Source organism: Scyliorhinus canicula, chromosome 14 (genome assembly GCF_902713615.1).
Source record: "Scyliorhinus canicula chromosome 14, sScyCan1.1, whole genome shotgun sequence".
Classification (NCBI taxonomy): Eukaryota; Metazoa; Chordata; class Chondrichthyes; order Carcharhiniformes; family Scyliorhinidae; genus Scyliorhinus; species Scyliorhinus canicula.
In genome coordinates this window covers 18,958,163-18,981,271 of record NC_052159.1, presented here as the reverse complement: position 1 = coordinate 18,981,271, position 23,109 = coordinate 18,958,163, and the positions used below count along the sequence as shown (strand labels likewise).

The 23,109-nt window shown below is 48.7% G+C and overlaps 1 long non-coding RNA gene across 3 annotated transcripts in view; it reads right to left on the bottom strand.

Moving 5' to 3' along the window:
- The window catches only part of LOC119977577, an 86,537-nt gene that overhangs the window by 5,671 nt on the left and 57,757 nt on the right, over window positions 1-23,109 (bottom strand). For all 3 annotated transcript variants that reach the window (XR_005463224.1, XR_005463226.1, XR_005463225.1), the window contains 2 exons: window positions 15,069-15,162; window positions 14,253-14,297 (listed from right to left, as the gene is read on the bottom strand). This is a non-coding gene — a long non-coding RNA (uncharacterized LOC119977577). The remainder of the gene's footprint in view (window positions 1-14,252; window positions 14,298-15,068; window positions 15,163-23,109) is intronic.

The window sequence follows — 23,109 nt, the reverse complement described above, 5'->3', positions numbered from 1 at the left end:
ATAACCCAGTAACCCCACCCAACACTAAGGGCAATTTTGGACACTAAGGGCAATTTAGCATGGCCAATCTACCTAACCTGCACATCTTTGGACTGTGGGAGGAAACCGGAGCACCCGGAGGCAACCCACGCACACACAGGGAGGATGTGCAGACTCCGCACAGACAGTGACCCAAGCCGGAATCGAACCTGGGACCCTGGAGCTATGAAGCGATTGTGCTATCCACAATGCTACCGTGCTGTTCTGTCAGCAACATAATTAATATATATATATAATATATTATATATATATATAATATATAAATAGTTGTCTATTTTGAGCATTCTAATTATGAGGAAAGATTGGATAGGCTAGGGTTGTTTTCCTTGGATCTGAAGAATCTGAGGGGAGACCTAAATGAAGTCACTAAAATTATGAGGGGTCGAGATAGGGTGGATAGGAAAGCCATGTTCCCCATTGTTGATTGGCCCACAACCAGCTGCATAGTTTAAGGGTAAAAGGTTGAAGAGGGGAGTCAAGGGGAAATGTTTTCTGGGACTCGTTGCCTAGAATGGGGGAGAGGCAGAAACCCTCATAACATTTGATATGTGCTTGGATACGCATTTGAAGTGCCATAAGCTATAGGGTGACGAACCAAGAGCTGGATTAAGGCTGGTGCAAACACGAAGGGCAGAATGGTCTCCTCCATGCATAGATATCTATGTATCTATGATATCAGGAAAATCCCAATCATGGCAAGATTTGAGAATTATGGAATCTGTTCTTTTTTTAAAATTTGGAGTACCCAATTCATTGTTTCCAATTAAGAGGCAATTTAGCGTGGCCAATTCACCCACCCTGCACATCTTTTGGGGGTGAAACCCACACTAACACGGGGAGAATGTGCAAACTACACACGGACAGTGGCCCAGAGCCGGGATCGAACCTGGGACCTCGGCGCAGTGAGGCTGCAGCACTAACCACTGCGCCACCGTGCTGCCCGAAGATTTGACAATTCTAGGCACAAAGTCACCTTTCCCCAAAAATGCTGCAATTACCCACTGGCATGTCTTATATTAATCATGGCCTACTAGGCCAGCATTTATTGCCCATCCTTAATCGTCCTTGGGAAGGAGGTGGTGAGCCGTGTTCCTGAACCTCAGTCCATGTGGTGTAGGTATCTGGTTTGCAATTGGATGAATTATCAGTTCTAATGAATGGATTACATTTGCAATGGCAACCCACCCACGGCTAGCGAACTGCAAACTTGAACCAGACTTGGAAGCTATAATAGGTGCAGCTTGTTCTGCAAATCACACTGCTCCTTGTGGAGCATGTCTCACGAGGGAGTTGGGAGGGTAAAGAGAGGGGGATTTAAGTCAGGCCAATTGAGCAGGCGAGAAAATAAAGTCCTTCAATTTTGACATTTTTGAAGAAGAGGAGTGTGATTTTCTGTTTGTACCCATCCCGAGACCAGAAATTCCCATTGGAGGTTAATGGATTTTTAAATAGGAATTATTTTAGGAACATAGGGATTAAGAGCAGAAGTAGGCAATTCAGCCCTTCGAGCCTGTTCCGCATACAATCAGATCTTGGCTGATCTTAGCACAATCGCTTCACAGCTCCAGGGTCCCAGGTTCGATTCCCGGCTTGGGCCACTGTCTGTGCGGAGTCTGCACGTTCTCCCCGTGTGGGCGTGGGTTTCCTCCGGGTGCTCCGGTTTCCTCCCACAGTCCAAAGATGTGCAGGTTGGGTGGATTGGCCATGCTAAATCGCCCTTAGTGTCCAAAATTGCCCTTAGTGTTGGGTGGGGTTACTGGGTTATGGGGATAGGGTGGAGGTGTGGGCTTGGGTAGTGTGCTCTTTCCAAGAGCTGGTGCAGGCTCGATGGGCCGAATGGCCTCCTTCTGCACTGTAATTTCTATGATTCTATGATCTCTTCCTAGTCTCAAAACCACCTCCCTTCTTATTCCCCATATCTCTTTCACCCTTTTTTTGAAATCAGAAATCTATCTATCTCCTTCTTGAAACCATTCAATGATTCAGACTCCACTGCACTGTAGGTCAGTGAGTTACACAAATTCACCACCCTCTGCGAGATGTCGTTCCTCCTCAGCTCAGTTTTAAATCTCCCACCATTCAACCTATATCTGTGATCTGTCATTCTAGATTGCCCTACAAGAGGGAACCTTTGGTCTATGTTTACTTTATCAAACCCTTTTTGTTCTTTATGTACCTCGATCAGATCCTTTCTCATACTTCTAAACTCCAACGAATATAAGCCCAAACTGTTTAATCGCTCCTCTTATGTCATCCCTTTCATCCCCGGAGTCAATCTGGTGAATCTCCTCTGAACTGCCTCCAATGTACCACATCCATCCTCAAATAAGAGATCAAAACTGGGCACCGTACTCCAGATGTGGTCTCACCAACACCCTATACTCCACCACGAGTATTTCCATGACGGACAGGACCAGGCAATTTACCCCCGATTATTATTATTTTATTATACAATTAGAGTATCCAATTCATTTTTTCCAATTAAGGGGCAATTTAGCGTGTCCAATCCACCTACCCTGCATATCTTTGGGTCGTGGGAGCGAAACCCACGCAAACACGAGGAGCATGTGCAAACTCCACACGGACAGTGACCCAGAGCCGGGATCGAACCTGGGATCTCGGCGCCGTGAGGCAACGGTGCTAACCACTGCACCACCGTGCTGCCCTATTTTTTGTGTATCTTAGAGTTCTGAGTGAAGTAAGTAAATTTTTAAAATGGAGCTAATTTATTAGTTGCTTCTTTCTTCTCATGCTTGTAAAATTTCAGCACTGCATGACTTTCCAACACATAACACTGAATAGGATTGTGACATAAAGGGCACAGTTCTCCGGAAAGATTTTGAAGTGCTGTAGAGAGTGGGAATTGCCGCGAGGCTCCCGGCACTCGGCCCAGCGAGGCCAGCATAGAAATTCAACTTTAATTGGTCCACTTAACGAGGCCTCACGGGCTTCTCATCGCAAATGCAGGCTCGCCAGCTGATTCGACAGCACCCCGCTCGCCAGCCCTCCCGCTAACAAGGTCGAGCAGCACTAAAGCTGCACTTGCCCAGCTAACCCAATCCAGCTCACAACAATGGCGCCGAGGAGATTTGAGGATGCTGACCTGGGGAGGCTGCTGGACACCGTGGTGGCCAGGAGGGATGTCCTGTTCCTGGAGGGTCTCAAGGCAGCCAGTGCTGCCTGGGATGAGGTGGCGGCAGCTGTCAACTCTGGAAGTATGACCAAGAAGACTGGCCTCCAGCTCCGGAAAAAGGTCAATGACCTACACCGGGCAGCATGAGTGAGTAGACACCAATCCCCCCCCCCCCCCCCCCCACTACCCCTTCCCCTTCCCCCCTAGGGAGCATCCACCCTCCAACTCTCCGTGTGACCCCCCAGCACTCCCTCCACCACCCCTCTCCCCTCAACCACCCCAACTCCTCTCTCACACCCTTCTCCACCACTGGGAACCACGCTTGTGGCTAATGATGGCCTCTCCTCAGGAAAAGCTCTCCCATAACCATCGGGAGGGAGCCCAGACTGGCGGAGGGTTGCCATACATATGAATCCTCACATCCTTCGAGGAGCGGGCCCTGGAAGTGACGGGTGTTGTCGAGGACAGAGCGGTGACCCACACAGAGGCTGGCGGATGGCGCAGAGGTGAGGAACCACCAGGCTCCACCCGGGCAATGTGGCAAAGGTGAGTTGTTATTGCCTTAGTGACTGACCCATCCCTCTCATTGGCCACATGTCCATTCTCCTGCAGGTCATCCTGCCGACGGCGCCAGCTCATCCTGGGTGACGCCCTCTCCTGACTGTCAGAACACCTCGGAGGAGAGCTCCAACGATGGAACTGTTATAGTCGCGTGACAGCCGTCATCCCCACCCTCCATCAGAGCAGATACACGCACCTTGGTGAGACATATCAGTCGACAGGCCTCTGGGGCACAATCTGGTGAGCACCACATCGCTGTGCTGATGCACGTAAGGTGGAGGTAGGAACCCCCAGGCGAGACAGGAGTCGGAGGGCTTCTGTGAGGGAACTGAATGCCAACCCGGGCCCTTCCCATGGGGCGGCAACTGTGGCCACCAGCTCCCCTGAGTTCTAGCCCTCTGATGAGGCCATGCCTCGGGGTCAGCACACAGGGCAGGGCAGCATGGCTGTGCATGTGCCGTCGTCAAGTGAGCCGGGGCGCTCTGACCCGCCAGGGTATTCGAAGACAGCGGGACGAGGTAAGCAGCTGGCTGCCTCCACCTCAGATGTGCGTCTTGGGGAAACACCAAGATGTAGCGGTAGAGCTAGGAGGGCCAGGCATGTTGAGGATCATTGAGAACACTGGGTGAGTGGGTGGCGGTGGGTGGAGGTTGGGGGTGGGGAGGGGGTTTGGGGGGCAGCACCATCAGGAGTGGGGTATTGTACAGCACATTAAACATCTTTGCGCACAACCATTATGATGCCTCTGTCACTTCTTTCCGCAATGCAGGATGACCACCGGACACTTTGCCAATCTGTCCAGGCATCCCCCTCCCTTGCTGCTCACCCACCCTCCAGCCGTGGACATGTCCCTGGAGCTTTGCCCCATCCCCTGGGTGTTCGGATGTTGCGTGTGTGGTGTTGCCTCCCGCTGTGTTTATGCACAGTGTCCAGGCATCAAGGTGTGATTGGGATGCCAGGCAATGACTCCTATGTGCGACATGGCCCGCCTACCCATGGGAATCCACTTGGCATCTGTGAAGTGCTTACTTAACCATGATTGCCAATTCCTTATTAACGATAGCCTTCAGCCATGCAGCCAGAGGCCTTGCCATTTGGTGGGGGTTATAGGTCGTCGTTGGGGCAGACGGGTAGGGACAGGGGTTTCCCGGAATGGGTATACACGATACAGTGGTTGGCATGGTGGTGCCATGAGCAGTTGCCACCCGGTTGCTCCCCCAGCCCAACCCCCATGGCAGCCCACCCCTGTCTCGGGTCCCTATTCCTGACAGAGCACTGGGTTGGTGGGCCCAGCATTCCTGGACTTGTTGCCTGTGAGCAGAGATGGCTACCCACCTCCTCGGCTCCCCACAGAAGCCCTTCCACCAGGTTTACGTTTTTCAAAAGGATTACTAATCAGCGCCAGCATGAGCACTCGCTGGGGTGGTCCCTGAATCATGGGAGGCCACTGGATATGGGGTGTCTCTTGTTAATTGTATGGAAATGGGGCGTAAGTGGTGATAATTGGTTTCTCGCCACCCTACGGCGAGATCCCGATTTCACACACTGGAGCGGGCCGTTGCATCGCAAACTGTTTGCCGTTGCTATTCACCGGCCTAATTATGCTAAAACGAGAGCACAACAAGGCCGGAGAATCGTTCCCAAAATCTTTTAAAACAAAGAGGCTTAAAATAAATTGCTATTTAGCAATCATTTGATTTGCACCAAATGTGTTTCAGCATTTTTGAGATTTTTGGGTTTGCTGAGGTTTAAATAGTGGACTCAACAAGTTCATACCTGCAGCTCAAGTTTGCTTACTCTATGGCAAGCAACTCAACTCCTGACCAAACTCTTTCCACAAATCAGGAATGCGACAGAATATTTTCCACTTGGCTGGAGTTTTCTTTTATAAATTTAGAATGCCCAATTATTATTGTTTTCCCAATTAAGGGACAATTTAGCGTATCCAATCCACTGAACTTGCACATCTTTGGGTCGTGGGGGTGAGACCCACTCAGACATGGGAAGAATGTGCAAGCTCCACACGGACAATGACCCGCCAGGATCGAACCCGAGTCCTCAGCACCATAGGCAGCAGTGCTAACCACTGCATCACCGGGCCATCACCACTTTGCTGGAAAGGTTCAACTCCTAAAACACTCAAGAAGCTTGACACCATCCCGGAGAAAGAAGCCCACATGCACCTCATTCAATATTCACATGTTCCATTACTGGTGCACATTGGCAGCAACATGCACCTGCAACATAATGTTACTTATTAGGGCTTCTTCATTGATACCTCCTAAATCCCATAACCTTGACTGCTTGGGAGGCCAATAAGGGTGGAAGGAGCATGGGAGCAACATCACCTCTATGTCCCCCTCCAAGTTATGACCAAAGACGCTTCCCACCTGGGTTATTCTCTCTTCCAACTTCTTCCATCGGCCAGGAGATACAAAAGTCAGAGAACACACACTAACAAGTTCAAAAACAGCTTCTTCCCTGCTGTTACCAGATTCCCTGAATGACCGTCTGTTGCTACCACAGTGTGACCTTAACCCGTATGCGGTGAACAAATGACTGCAAGTCTACTTTGTTTCAATCAAACAGTATTTATTCGCATTCATACAATGTTAAACAATCACACCATCAACATAGGTTATACTACAGAGTACTACAAGTTCATACAAGACCTTAACTTAACTTTAAAGTGACGAGCAAGTCCCAGACAGACATTGGCCTATATCTGTGAGCTGAATCCTGTAGTCCTCAATGTCCAATCTTTGGTCTGATTTGTTCCTGGTTCTGGTCTTGCTTCTGTAGGTAGCGCGATGGTCTTCCTCATGGTGGCTGGTGATGATCACCGTTGTGCCGCTGTTACTATACAGAGAGCGATTCTGGGGTGGCGCAGTGCCTTTTAACTCATTGATTTTGCGCCCTTTTAGGCGGTCTCTTGGAGGCTACCAATCAATCGATCAGGGTTCGATCACCCTGATCGATCAAGTCCAATCAGGTCCTGCTATCTTGATTGTGGGGCGTGCACTCACCGGCCATGTCTGTAGGTGTCTGGGGCACATAGACCCTTCCAAATAAGGAATGTAGGTGCCATTGTGTCTGATAGATGAGTATGATTGACATAATAGTTCTATTTCCCCGGGATGGTTTGGAGATGGCCTTTTTATGGCCTGTGTATTAAAGAGTCTGGGCTGCAGTTTATTCATCAATGTTTATTTGAGCTGCAGCCTGCTTGTCTTTAAACCTGGCCAATTCTCCCAGCATCCTATGCAGGACACAACCCTTAGGTGGCCGTTCGGCCACACCTCTTCTTAACTGAAATGATCTCTTCACATATCTTCTCTACTGAGTAGTATCACACTCCGCATGCTCACACGATGCCTGTGTCTATGTATTTAAATTGCGTATTTATCGTACGTCCTATGTTTTTCAAGTATGGAACGATCTGTCTGGACTGTAGGCAGAACAATACCTTTCATTGTACCTCGGTACAAGTGACAATAAATCAAATTCACTTCAAGTTACACTCCATCCTGACTTGGGACAATACTGCTGTTCCTTCACTATCACAGAGTGAAAATATTGGAACTCCTTCCCTAAAATGACTACAAGTTTACCTGCAACACATGGACTGCAGTGGTTCATGTGGGCAACTCACCGTCACCTTCTCACGGGCAATTCAGGATGTATAATACATACTGGCCTTGCCAGCGATACCACATTCCATGATTTAATTTTTTTAAATATTGATCTTGCATCGCGGTTTAGTAACCCATTTAGAATTATGTGGGAACGTAGGATGCCAGCTTCAGATTTGGTGCACGACAACCTCCAGTTAAACCAACAGAATGCTCCCGCTTTAATGCACCTTTCTCTTTCAGTGACTGATCGTCGTGTGCCAAATTTTGATCATCCTCTGTCTCACCTAATTACCCCCCAGGCAGTGAAGTTGAAAATCATCATTACAAATACGGTAAATTGGGCAGCACGGTGGCACAGTGGTTAGCATTGCTGCCTACGGCGCTGAGGACCCGGGTTCGAATCCCGGCCCTGGGTCACTGTCCGTGTGGAGTTTGCACATTCTCCCCGTATCTGCGTGGGTTTCACCCCCACAACCCAAAAGATGTGCAGGATAGGTGGATTGGCCATTCTAAATTGCCCCTTAATTGGAAAAAATAATTGGGTACTCTAAATTAAAAAAAAACAAATACGGTAAATCTTCTTCCTTTGAATTTGAAATGAGATGAAACTTGCTCCTTGCATAAACAAATAACAAGTTTGTCCGAACAAATCAGACTTTGACTGTAAAGTGTATTATAAGGCACAGGGGAAGCTTGTTTGAGGGCAGGGCTGATCAAAGTGCGTGTATCATTAAATTTGCACAATGCTAAATTGATTATTCCAATAACAGCAATGCTAGAAATGAAACAGGGCAAGTCACGAGGGGACATAGTTTTAATGTGATTGGAGGAAGGTATAGGGGAGATGTCCGAGGTAGGTTCTTTACACAGGGAGTGGTGGGTGTGTGGAATGCACTGCCAGCAGAGGTGGTGGAGTCAGAGTCATTAGGGACATTTAAGCGACTCTTAGACAGGCACATGGACAGCAGTAAATTGAAGGGTTGATCTTGGATTGGGATAAATGGTCGGCACAACATCGTGGGCTGAAGGGCCTGTACAGTTTGTGGAGTTGAGCATTATTAATGTTTGCTATCCATTCTGAGGATATTGCTGGTGGCAAAGCCGCCATTCATCCCGCGTCGCCCTTGAGGAGATGGTGATGGGTCTCCTGTTAAACCACTACTGCCCGCGTGGTAAAGGTGCTCCTCCTGCTGACAGGGAGGGAGTTCCAGAGTTTTGCCTCAGTGACCATGGAGGAAGAGGGATATGTGTACAAATCAGGATGGAAGTCATGGCGTCCCCACGCCCCTTGTACTCCTGCATGGTGGAGTTACAGGTCTGTGCGATACTGCCAAAGAACTGAGTTGAAAAGGCAATGGTAACAAGGAATGGTGCACCAATCGAGGTTGATATGAACCGGGCTGTTTAGCCCTGGACCTTACATTTCACTGCCGTGCCCCCATTAGCAGTCAGTCAATGCAGCACTGTGATTGTCAATCAGTCTGAGTGATCAATCCAAATGATGCTGAGGAGATTTTGCGAAAGTACCAACATGCTGATACCATTCTTTTCAATCTCTCTTCAAAAGTGCATTGTTTATTTTTGTTCCAAAATGTGAATAGTGTGATGGCCCAATGCCCGTTCTGAGCTGCCTGGAGACCACTCATACTCATTTCACATCGAAGTGTTGGCAGCTGCCAGGTGGATGAGACTTTTAATATGTGCAGTTGGCAGCTTGACTGACTTGGCGCTAAATACCAGCTTTTGTCAGTGGCGTGCACAAGCCACATTGGACCACTAAGTGATGAGTTCTCCCGTTTTAATATTCAAGTTAAAATGTAATGGGATTTCCAGAGCGTCACAGTGACAAAGCCACAGCGATCTTCATTTGTGCAGCTAAGGAGGGCCGGGTATTGGTTCAAAGTTGTTTGTAAATAAAGCAATTTATAAGGAGGTAAATTGATGAAATAATGCCACTGACACAGGCCTTCACCTGTTGGTTTTTAATTCTATCAATGTACAGTTTGATGCCACAAAGCCATGCCCCCGGAATGCTAATTAACAGAAAGGAGTTAAACTAAAGAAAAATCATGTGGACTGTCAATCCAACTTTGAGATAGACCATAGAACATAGAACAGTACAGCACAGTACAGGCCCTTCAGCCCACGATGTTGTGCCGACCATTTATCCCAATCCAAGATCAACCCTTCAATTTACTGCTGTCCATGTGCCTGTCTAAGAGTCGCTTAAATGTCCCTAATGACACTGACTCCACCACCTCTGCTGGCAGTGCATTCCACACACCCACCACTCCCTGTGTAAAGAACCTACCTCGGACATCTCCCCTATACCTTCCTCCTGTCACATTAAAACTATGTCCCCTCGTGACAGCTATTTCCACCCTGGGGAAAAGTCTCAGGCTATCCACCCTATCCATCCATGCCTCTCATCACCTTGTACACCTTTATCAAGTCACCTGTCTACTATAGATAGAAGATATTTTCTAACAGAATCTACTTTCTGAAAGGTCATTATCTGGGCCTTTTCTGCATGCTTGCTGCCAGTCTCAGGAATAATACTGTGGCTACAAGAGCAGGTCAAAGGCTAGGAATCTTGAGGTGAGTAACTCATTTTCTGACTCCCAAAGCCTGTCCACCATCTACAAGGTACAAGTCAGGCGTGTAATGGAATACTCTCCACCTGCCTGGACAACGTTCAGGAAGCTCGACACCATCCATGACAAAGCAGTCTACTTGATTGCTCCTCCTTCCACAAACATTCAAATCCTCCATCACCGTTGAACATTGGCTGCCGTGTGAACCTTCTCAAAGATGCACTGCAGGAACTCGCCAAGGTTCCTTTGGCAGCACCTTCCAAATCCATGACCGTGACCATCTAGAAGGACTGGTTACCTGGGAATACCACCACCTGGAGGTTTCACTCCGAGCCACTTACCACCCTGATTTGGAAATACATCGCCGTTCCTTCACTGGAACTCCATCCTTAACAGCACTGTGGGTGTACCTCCACCTCAAGGACTGCAGTGGTTCATGAAGGCAGCTCAACACCACCTTCTGAAGAGTGGAGAGATGGAGAATAAGTGGCGCCTAGTCACTGAAACCCACATCCCATAAAATGAAGTGAAAAAGGAACTGGCAGGCGGAAGGCATGGGAGGCACTGGAAAGAAGTGTCTCTGGCAATCAAGTGAGTTACTAAATTGAGTGCGGGGGTGGGGAGTTGTTGGTGCAGATGAGGAGAGCATCACTGTGAGAGGAACATAGAACATACATACAGCGCGGAAGGAGGCCATTCAGCTCATTGAGTCTGCACTGACCCACATTAAGCCCTCACTTCTACCCTATCCCCGTAACCCAATAACCCCTCCTAACCTTTTTGGCCACTAAGGCCAATTCATCATGGCCAATTCACCTAACCTGCACGTTTTTGGACTGTGGGAGGAAACCGGAGCACCCGGAGGGAACCGTAGAATCACGGGAGCGGCATTGCGCTGGATTTCGGCATCAACGCCAATTCTCCGCCCCCGCGCTGATCTCAATTTCGGCGCAGAGGCATAGAGAATCACGCCACTGATGTTTATATTAATAATAATCTTTATTGTCACAATAAGGCTTACATTAACACCGCAATGAAGTTACTGTGAAAAGCCCCTAGTCGCCACACTCTGGCACCTGTTCAGGTACACGGAGGGAGAGTTAACTAACAAGAACATCTTTCGGGACTTGTGGGAGGAAACCGGAGCACCCAGGGGAAACCCACGCAGACACGGGGTAAACATGCAGACTCTGCACAGACAGTGACCCAGCGGGGAACTGAACCTGGGACCCTGGCGCTGTGAAGCCACAGTGCTATCCACTTGTGCTACCGTGTTGCCCTGGAAGGAAAGGGAAAATCTGGGGCGAGGGAGGCACCGTGATTGCTGGCTGCCTTGTGTGACCCAGACTTCGCAATTCTGCTCTGGGCATTATTCATCCCCTTCCTGCGGACTTCATTCTTCTTTACTTAGTATATGTGGCACAAAGGCCATTGCATTGTGCTGAACAATACCGAGTGAAATCAGTTCTGATCCAAAGAGAACTTCATAAATCTTTAGCAGGCATATTGCCTGAATCAGAGGCTGAATGGGGCTGGGTCCATTATTTCCAACCTCCCCCGCCCCCCCTCCCGTCCTCACCATCACCATGTTTACTAAACCTCGCTTCAAAAGAATATGTTACAACGTTGTTTCAAAAATACCTATTATCTCAACAAATTTGGATGTTAATTCAATCCATTTGGATATCATTTTATAGGATGAATATCAAAACAATATGCATCTTGATAAACTCTGAAATATATTGACTAAATACATTTTTAATGAAAGATATTTGTAACACATTTATCATACTATCAAGGAACTGTGGCCAGCGTAATTTGGAAATGTTTTGTGAAGGCACATGTTTAATTCAATATTTAAATAGGAACACAATCAAAGATCTAACGGTATTCATTACACACCATATATAGGCTCGGCCTGGATAATAAATATTTATATTCTAACAACTAGAGGGTTGGCAGCTCTGTAATGTCAAGAGACTTGAAACCAGAGAATTTCGAAATAGCTGGTTGATGTTGCAGTTTGAGTTGCAAACAAAGGCTATTTCACCCAGGAGACTGAGGTTACTTATTGTCGAGGCGACACGGGGCCTGTTGGACAGTCATCCGACTTTCTAAGGCGTAAAGTGATTTAAACATCTCCCAAGTTCAACAGAACTTCATGTTGACCTCCGCACAATCCTTGCCTGTCCTTCCATTAACTCAAGTCCAGCTGTTGCCATTCATTCCTTAGCCCCAACCCCCAATTCAGCCAAAACACCTACATCTGTCCTACGCCAAGTACTGCTCACCCATATTGCCAGTCTTTGCTGACCCGCGTGGCTCCTCGCGTCTCCTGGTGAGCTCGCAATTGATTGGGGTGAGTGACAGAAGGGATGTGGAAAGAAGGTAGGTAAAGTTGAGCTCCATTTTCTTACATTGGCAGAAGCTCTAACACAGACTGAATGCGATGAATTCCGATAAAAGTAGAACTCACACTGATAAAGAACCTTTCATTACCTCAGAACATCCCAACATGCTTTATAGTCATGCACTTTTTGAAGAGCAAATTCTTTACTGTTTTTTGGGGGGTGCACGGTGGCACAGTGGTTAGCACTGCTGCCTCACAGCACCAGAGACCAGGGTTCAATTTCGGCCTTGAGTGACTATCTGTGTGCAATTTGCACTTTCTCCTCATGTCTGCGTGGATTTCCTCCGGGTGCACTGGTTTCCTCCCGCAGTCCAAAGATGAGCAGGTTAGGTGGATTGGCTACGGTAGATTGCCCCTTAGTTCCAGGGATGTGTGGGGGATTGGGTGATTGGGCAGGGGAGTGGGCCTGGGTAGGGCCCTCTCTCAGAGGGTCGGTGCAGACTCAATGGGCCGAATGGCCTCCTTCTGCAGTGTAGGGATTCTATGAAAATTCTATGACGTGCATGTTGCAGGAAATGGGACTGTCAGTTTGTGCACACCAAGATCCTGCGAACAGCAATGAGATAATGGGCAGATAAACTGCTTCACTGATGTTGGTTGAAGGACAAATACTGACCATGGCACTGGGGGAGAACACCCGAGTTCTACTTTAAAATAGCTGATCTCTTTACTTCCACTGGAGTTGGAGAAATAGAACATAGAACATGCAGTGCAGAAGGAGGCCATTCGGCCCATCAAATCTGCACTGACCCACTTAAGCCCTCACTTCCACCCTATCCCCGTAACCCAATGACCCCTCCGAACCTTTTTGGTCACTAAGGGCAGTTTAGCATGGCCAATCCACCGAACCTGCACATCTTTGGACTGTGGGAGCAAACCGGAGCACCCAAAATAAACCCACGCCGACACGGGGAGAACGTGCAGACTCCGCACAGACAGTGACCCAGCGGGGAATCGAACCTGGGGCCCTGGCGCTGTGAAGCCACAGTGCTATCCACTTGTGCTGTCATGCTGCCCTGGGACCTTGGCTGAGCATGATATCCAAAAGACAGCACTCTCTCAGTGGCGCACTGGGAGCCTCAGCCTGGACTGTGGGCCCCAGTCTCTGGAGTGGAACTTGAACCCACGACTTTCCGACTATGGGACAAGTGCGACCAGCTGAGCTCAGGCTGATAATTGACTCCATTCTGGCCGTGGAAATCAAGTCACTCCCTCAAAGAAACACCAGAAAACTGCGTCACCGTATTTTGCGTGTACTGTCCGCAGCAAGGTCGCTTCAGATTTTACAAGAACTGATCAAATTCAGTTCATTTCAAATCAGTTTGGATTACGTAGAATCACAAAGAATATTGCAACACAGCAGAAGACCATTCAGCTCGACTAGTCTCTGCTGGTTTTTATGTTCCACGTCACCCTTCTCCCACCCATCTCTTTAGAAACATACATAGAAAATAGAAGCAAGGGGATGCCATTCGGCCCTTCGATCAACGTACATCCTATACCAGCGTACATCCTTTTGATTCTCCCTCACGTACCGATCTAACTTCCCCTTACATGCATCTTGGTCATTCACCGGAATCACTCCATGTGGTAACAAGCCCCACGTTTAAGCCACTTTCTGCATTCAGAAGCTCCCCAAGATTCATTATTGGATTCATTAGCGACTCCCTTAATTCAGATTGTCCCCAGTTCTGGATTTTCCCACAATCCAATGCGGATTGAAATTAATTTCTACGGAGCAAATTCTCACCATTTTCAAACTAGATTGAAGACCTTGGGCTGGATTCCCCCAAAAAGGGGCTATGTCCCCCACGCTGGTGTAAAAACGCTGGCGTTGCACTCCCCAGCTTCCTGCAAAAAATAAATAACGATTCACTTACCTTCTGGGGGCTAGCAGGGACCCAGGGAGCTTCACGCAGCTTTGGCTGTGGATACAGATGGGATTGGATTGGATTTGTTTATTGTCACGTGTAGCGAGGTACAGTGAAAAGTGTTTTTCTGTGAGCAGCTTAACAGATCATTAAGTACAGGCCCCCGCACTTCCGGTTGCGAGTCCGCACATGCGCAGGGCGGCGGCCTCCAGCGGCCACGCTGAGCACCATGGCGCACTCAGACCGTGGACCAAAATGGACAATGTAGGCCCCCCCGATCGGCCGCACACCACTGCATCAGACTGGCCCGATCGCTGCCCCGGCCGCCCATAAGGCCCCCTCCGCCATTGCTCGATGCCCCTCCCCCCCACCATGGACTGAGTCCGCAGCCGCCACACGAGAGTCCCGACTGGCCATACCACATTAGTTCCATGCTGTCGGGAACTCGGCCGGTCGGAAGCGGAGTATGGCCGGGAGGACTTCTGGAAATGGCCCCCCAGCTGCGCGCAGTAATTCGCGGACGAGCGATTGTCCAGGCCCGATTCGGTCGGGAACTTTCGACTTTCGGCCCCCACGCCAAACACGATTTCGCCACAGGGCTGCGGAGAATCCAGCCGCTCTGGTCCAAAGATGTGCAGATTAGGTGGATTGACCATGCTAAATTCCCCCTTAGTCTCCGAAGGCTAGGTGGGGTTACGGGATGGGGCACGGGAGTGGGCCGGGTAGGGTGCTCTTTTGGAGGGTCGGTGCAGACTCAATGGGCCTCCTTCTGCACTGCCTCTGATTCTATCTGTGATTAAGAGTGCAACAATATCCTTGACTGACCTTCAGTTATGTTTGAATGGTGAGTGGCTTTGTTTCCAAGACTTGACAGCGTTGAGCAGTTCAGCTGACATGGGTGATAGAAAGCTCAGAAAATCTGTAAAAGAATGGGAAATGCTGTTTACCCTTTTAACCCAGGGCAATGCACTTGATTGGATGAATATTGATTGTGGTTATTAAAGGAGTGATGTCCTTTAAATACATGAAATAGCAAATTGCTTCAGCTTAAATTGAGCCCTGTCCAGGGTACAGCCACAGCTACCAGCATTTGCATAAAAACGTCTTATTTCAAGAGCGGCCGATGTATTTGACCAACCTGCCATTTTGAATCGATCTGCAGGCAGGTGTGAGTGACAGCCTGCTATCTCTAGTGCTTTTGGCAATCACGGCAAATTGCTCAAAAAGAATATCTTGGGCGGGCTTCTCCGACCGTTCAGGGCAGTGGGATTCTCCGGTCCCTCTGCAGTGAATGGGAGATTTGGCAGAGCGCAGAATTCTCCATCCCGCTCTCACAGCGGTAGCGGCGCAGACTCGCGACAGAGAATCTCTTCCATGACATCCAATTACAAAAATATCCTGCATTTATATAGTGCCTTTGATGCCCACCGGATGTCCCAAAGCACTTCACAAACAATGACGTACTTTTTGACGTGTAGTCACTGTTGAAATGTGTGAAAGGCAGTAGCTGGTTCGTGCATCGCCAGCCCCCACAAACAGCAAAGTGAGAATGAAAAGGGAGCCTTTTTTTGTGTGACGTCAACTGAGGGGTAAATATTGGCCAAGGCACCAGAGATAACTCCACTGCTCTTCCTTGAAATAGTGCTGTGGGGTCCTTTAAATCCACACAAGCAGGGAGGACCTCAGTTTAACCTGTCATCTGAAAGGCAGCTACTACAACTGCAGCACTTCCTCAGCCCTGTTAGCCTTGATTTTGGTATGCAACCCCTGAAGTAATAATAATCTTTATTAGTGTCTCAAGGAGGCTTACATTAACACTGCAATGAAGTTGCTATGAAACTCCCCTAGTCGCCACATTCCGGCGCTTCTTCAGGTACACGGAGGGAGAATTCAGATGGTCCAATTCACCTAACAAGCACGTCTTTCGGGACTTGTGGGAGGAACCTGGAGCACCCGGAGGAAACCCACGTAGGCACAGGGAGAACGTGCAGACTCCTCACAGGCTGGAATGGAAACCTACAAGTGTACGCGTCAGAGATGAGAGTACCACATACTGAGCCTCAGCTGACACATCCAAAATAAGCTTAAAAAAAAATAAAGGGCTGGATTCTCCTGCCCCGCTGCAAGAACGCACTGGTGAGCCACGTACAATGGAGAACTCCATGGACCTCGGACAGGATTCTCCGGTCACCGGGCGGACGTGGCCGGAGAATCCTGACCAATGCATTGACAATGACACAAGCTTCCACCCCCAGAATGATGATGAAAGACTCGCCTTTTCGGTGATTGGGGCTGAAGCCAGTGACAGTAAGGGTCATTTTGATTTTGTGCAATAGTGTAACCAGAGAATTGGCAAGAGGATGGGCCTGCCGTACATCTCCCCTGATTTTGTAGCATGGAACACACCCATTTCACACAATCGCGACGCCTTTTTACAGCGACGCTGAAGAGGGAAATATCATCTAAGATATTAAAATCAAAAGGTTAAGATTGCCCCACATCTGTTGGCTCTGGCCTTGAACCGAATCTTTGTTTCAGCTGGCTTTAACCGGAATGAATAAAAAAAACAGTAATTCAGGATGAAATATTTGAATTGACACGTCTGAGCCGATTTGAGAGCTGCCTCGTCTGATTACCCTGCATCATGGAAGGTTTGTGCATCGAGACTCAGTTCCAGTTTTTATTTCTGGTAAAAAAAACTTCTGAAGTTCTCAATGAAAATAGTGTCATTTGTCTCCTCTCATGAGGTTACAACTGCGCTATTATTATTTTGCCGCTATAGGAGGAACAGTTTTATTAAACAAAAGAAAAAGGTGGCTTATTAGAGCAACACTCAGACACACTTGCAAGAGTGTCACGCAGTGTCTGGAGGCGAGCATCAGGCAAGCCTGAAGCATATATCGTGGAAGCTTTAACTATTCACTGGGGAGCCCCGTGTTCTTTGTTGGAGGAAAAGCTTGAATATCTGTTCAAGGAACGTAAGGTTTGTATCAGGAGAAGTCTGGATAACTGCGCACTGTCAGAGTTGCTGTCTGTCAGATGAGGCCTTATGCCAAGTCCCCCATCTGCCCTCTAAAGTGTATACAAAAGATCCCATGGCATAAGAAAGGAAACTTCCCTTTTTGAAGCACCTTTGATAATCTTGGGTTTACCAGAAGCACTTGACAGCCAATGAAGTGTCTTTTCCAGTGTAGTTACTTTTGTAATTGTGGTGATATGAGTGGGAGGACTGCCATTGGTGCAGAGCATTGGTTCCCCATTGGCTCTGGCTGGTCATGTGCCTCTCGTCTGATTGGCTGGGACTAGCCATGTGACTGCTCACCAATTGGTCGAGAGGCAAGTAGACCCTGCCTCCGAGGCGGGGTATAAGTACCCAGGTTTCCCGGTGGTCGGCCTTTCTCTGTAGTCGACCACCGGGCTAACAACTAGCTGATTAAAGCCACAGTTTGGATCTTCATCGTGTCTCGCGTCCAATTGATGGTACATCAGTAATGTAGGAAACCTGGAAGTCAATTTGCACACAGCGTTCTTCCTCAAAGAGATAATGGCCGGGTGACGTGCTTTGCTGCTTAGGCTTAGGCATTGAATGTGGATGAAATATTATCTTGAGACCCTTTGCACCCATCGCGAGGGATAATGAGATTTAGTATGACATCACATGTAAAAGACAGCACCTCCAACAGCACGACACTTTGTACTCCAAAAAATAATTATTTCAGGGGATGTGGGCATCACTGGCGAGGCCACCATTTGTTGCCCATTCTTAATTGCCCTCGAACTGAGTGGCTTGCTGGGCAATTTCAGAAGGCAGTTAAGCGTCAACCACATTGCTGGGGGTCTGCTGTTACATGTAGGTCAGACCGGGTAAGGACGGCAGATTTCCTTCCCTAAAAGACATTAGTGAACCAGATGGGTTTTTAGAATAATTGGCGATGGTTTCATGCTCACTATTGCTGAGGATACCTTTGTAATTCCATATTTATTAATTGAATTTAAATTCCATCAGCTGCTGTGCTGGGATTTGAACCCATGTTCCCAGAGCCTCGGCCTCTTCATTAGTATGTTCAGGTTTCTCGTGCGTGTTCTGAACCCATAACTTTCTGACTCAAATGCGGGAGTGTTACCATATTGATTATGATTTGATTTATAGTCACATGTACCGAAGTAGAGTGAAAAGTATTTTTCTGCGGCCGAGGGAAAGTACACAGTACATGCATAGAAGACAAAAAGAATAATCAATAGAGAATTGACAAATGGTACATCGACAAACAGTGAATTGTTACAGTGTAGAACAAGGGGCCAAACAAAGCAAATACAGGAGCAAGAGCAGCATAGGACATCGTGAATAGTGTTCTTACAGGGAACAAATCAGTCTGAGGGGGAGTCACTGAGGAGTCTTGTAGCTGTGGGGAAGAAGCTGTTCCTATGTCAGGATGTCCGGGTCTTCAGACTTCTGTACCTTCTGCCTGATGGAAGGGTCTGGAAGAAGGCAATGCCTGGGTGGGAGGGGTATCTGATAATGCTGTTTGCCTTCCTGAGGCAACGGGAAGTGTATACAGAATCAATGTGGAGGTGGCAAGCTTGTATGATGTGTTTTGCTAAGTTCACCACAGTCTGCAGTTTCTTGCAATCTTGGGCCGAGCAGGTGCCATACCAGGCTGTGGATGGAGCCGGCTAGGATGCTGTTCATCGCACATCTGTTATGGGCCAGGGTTTAGGGAACCCCAAAGTGTATCATGGAGTTCACCTGACCCACAACTTTTAATAGATTGTGGTATGGGGAGCACACGGCCCACTCTACAGGTGTGGTACACCAGAAATGGAAAAGTATTTTTCGAAACAAAACAATGTTTATTCTATGAACTCAAGTTAACCTTTTTAAAACACACTATGAACAACCATCAATTCAAAAACAATCCCTAAAGAATGCAACACTAAGTAATTCTTACTTTCCTTTTAACATCCATAAGAATTAAAAACACCTTTTAACAGAAAGACATCAGGCTTAACTTCACGACTGAGAACAGTTATCATGTTGAAATCAGCAAATGGACATTCATAAACTTGTAGAGATTCACACACACATCCTTCTGTGATTGCAGCTTCTCCAAAACTAAAATGAAACCAAACCCACCCTGCAGCAAAAAGCCTAAAGCGAAAGCAAAAAGCTGACAGACAGCCCAGCTCCACCCACTCTCTGACATCACTGCAGTAGTAAAAACCCTTTTCGTAAAGGTACTCTCACTACAGATATTTATCTACTCTCACATCTGCAGAAGTTTGTGAGAGTCGATGCAGACATGCCAAATTTCTTTAGCTTCTGTGCTGCCTCAGTATTGGCGATGGAAATATTCTCAGTGATATCTATAATGCTCAGATTACTGGATTAATACCCTGGGCGTGATTCAGCGGACCTAAAGCCAAGTCTGCTGTCTGGCATCTTTGGTAAGGTCATTCTTGGCGGCTGAAGCGTCGCTGAATTGCACCTCACCTTTCTCTGCATGGGGTGGGGATTCTCTGTCCTGGGACACTCCGATCACATTCCTGATGGGGTGGGGTGGGGGGTGGGGGGTGTTGTGTAAATACATGCAAATGGGTCCTAATAAACCATTTGCATCGATTTAGCTCCCTGCGCTCCGGCCTCCCGCGGTCCCCGCAGCCGGGATTCACGTGGAGGCGGATCACTCGTGGTTTTTGCCAGTGTGGCCTTGGTGTGGTGAACCTCGTGGTGGGCCAAGTGGGCCCTTGGTCCATTGCAAGGTCCACCATGCTAGGGCCATGCTGGCAGAGACCATCAGAGTACATCTGAGGGCCACTCCCCTCCCAACAGTACACTGCCTCCCCACACCTCCTTTAACAGCCCCCCCAGGGCCCCTGTAATAGGGGGACCCCCACAGGGACTCCTGGAATTTTTTCTTTTAAATTTAGGGTAACCGATTATTTTTTTTTCAATTAAGGGGCAATTTCACGTGGCCAATCCATCTAACCTGCACATCTTTGGGTTGTGAGGGTGAAACCCACGCAGACATAGGAAGATTGTGCAAACTCCACATGGACAGTGACCCAGGGCCGGGATTCGAACCGGGTACTCAATGCCATAGTCCCAGTGCTAACCACTGCGCCACATGCCGTCCCGGGACTCCTGTAATTGGGGGGCCCCCACTAGGACTCCTGTAATAGGGAGATGCTCCTGTAATGGGGGGACCGCTGCCTAAAGGAGCACCCTGCACACACCCCCCACACTCAGAAACCCCCCCACACAGACTCCACACCCTCCCAGAAAAGGGACCCTGTCTGAAGCTAGAGAGGAGCCCAGACTGGGGCAGTGGGAAGCATTATAGCTGCAATATTTATCTTGCAGCTCCACCTGACCATACCTCGAAGGAGAGCAGCTATAGCCTGTATCTGGCTCCCTCAGATCCGTTAGCTGAAAGTCATTCAAAGCTTTTCAGTAGTGGTTTGTGATTGACAGCTTCTACAAACCATCTGCAGCTTTGATTCATTCATCTCCCTTCATAGTTGAGTGACCCCAATGTTTGGAAACATTGCCCACATCAAAGAGAGGTAAGTGCATTCCAGCACTGTGCTTTCCAATCACTCATGCGTGTGATTTCACTGCACTTACATCTCTGACCTAGAGGACTCCTATAGGGTGCGATGTGACCAGCCCCCCCCCCCCCCACCCCTCACCCATACCCCACTCGCATTAGGGTCAGGGTCTCAAAATCGCAAAGGTCTCTTTGTCGCTAGAAAGGGCCATTTAACCCATGCCCTCTGCCAGACAGTAACCCAAACAATCTCGGAGTTTCATTTAAATCCTAGTCCAGGGGATTGGAGAATCACTGGATGGCCGGTGAAGAGAGTGTCGGGCTCGCGTGGGTCATTCAGACCCATTCCCATTCATTTGCATCTTCCCGCTGGCGTGTGGTCGCGAATCACGATCTCGTTGCCAGTGAGCGTTGAAGCATCACGTTCGGATGTGCGCCTGGCACAGTCCCAATTTCCCCGACGCCCGGTTTCCTGTTCCATCGGAAAACGGGCTTCGGGCATTGCAGGTCTGAGGGTCCAGTCCTTCATCAGTGAACACAAAAAGTATTTATTAATAAGAATTGTACAGCAGCCTCTTGGCAGTCGCCAGCTTCCAGAATGCCTCTGCCCAGAAGCCTCTCTCACCATGGGGTGAATCCCCACTCTGAGCCCTGACTGGTCACTGTTATAACTCCCACAGCACCCACGGTGACGACCCGGTTAATCTCGTGGAGAATCGTGGAGTACGAGCTGCCCCACTGAGGGGCCTTTGCAATGCGAAGCACTGTGTCACATACCGCTTTGTGTGCATTTATTGTAACATACCCCCGGGAAACATCATCTAATTCGAGTTGGGGGATAAATGTGACCCAAACCCAGCTTTGTGTAGCATTGACCTCCTGCCAACTTTACATACAGGTTTTCAGCTCTCGTGATTGGATATTTATCCAGCTTAGCTGCCTGATTAACTCCTAGCTTATAGTCGCCGCAAATGCGGATGACATTGGTGAGTTTCAATGTGGGGGCTATGGGTATTCCCCATTCCAAACTGGCTGAATAATTCCTAATTTACTCAGTATCCACTTTCTCTTATAAGGCACAATGTACCGGTTTTGCTATAAAGAATTCAGGAGTTGCCTGTGGATCAACATAAATCTTCACTTGTAACCATTTGGTTTTGCCTAATTCATCATGCGAGACACTCATCAGTTTGGGCAGGTCCCCCTCCCTACTCGAAAACTCTCAGCCCAATTCAACTTGATTTCTTGAAGCCAATTGCGATTGAGAAGGCGTGGTCCTTCACCCATCAGTATTAGCACTGGGAGCTGAGTAAACTGCTGTCCATGGCTTACAGCTACCGTTGTGGTGGCTTTTATTTTCATTGCTACTCCCGTATGAGTCTTCAACTTGGCAGACGTTCTCTTTCAGTTCAATGGTTGGACTCCCTCCCTTCGGTACTGAAATGTATGCTCGCCCATCACAGTGGCTGACGCCTCTGTATCCACTCCAATCTAAAGAGGCTTCCCATTTACCTGGAGTGTTACAATAATATGTCGATCTTAGATTAAACAGAGTGAATACCCGAATGATTGATGCTAAACTCTTCCACATTGTACACTTGGAACACCTTGGGCGGAATTCTCCAACCCCCCGCCGGGTCGGAGAATTGCCGGGATGAGGTGTGAATCCTGCCCCCGCCGACTGCCGAATTCTCCGGCGCCGGAGATTTGGCGGGGGCGGGAATAGCGCCGTGCCAGTCGGCGGCCTCCCCCCCGGCGATTCTCCAGCCCGCGATGGGCCCAGTTCCCACCTGTTTTTGCCGGGTCCCGCCGGAGTAAATCAAGGTACGCGCCGGCCGTGTAAGCCTCCTCAATGGCCGGCGCAAAGGTGAACCCCTTGCGCATGCGCAGGGATGATGTCAGCAGATGCTGATGCTCCCGCGCATGCGCGGACCCGCGCTGGCCGGCGGAGTCCCTTCGGCCCCGGCTGGTGCGCCGCCAAAGGCCTTCCACGCCGGCCAGCATCGCGCAAATCACTCCAGCGCCATCCTAGCCCCTGAAGGTGCGGAGGATTCCGCACCTTTGGGGCGGCCCAACGCTGGAGTGGTTTCCGGAGAATCCCGCCCCTTGTTTTAGAGTACCCAATTCATTTTGTTTCTAATTAAAGGGCAATTTAATGTGGCCAATCCACCTACCCTGCACATCTTTGGGTTGTGGGGGCGATACCCACGCAAACACGGGGAGAATGTGCAAACTCCACATGAACAGTGACCAAGAGCCGGGATCGAATCTGGGACCTTGGTGCCGTGAGGAAGCAGTGCTATCCACTGTGCCACCAT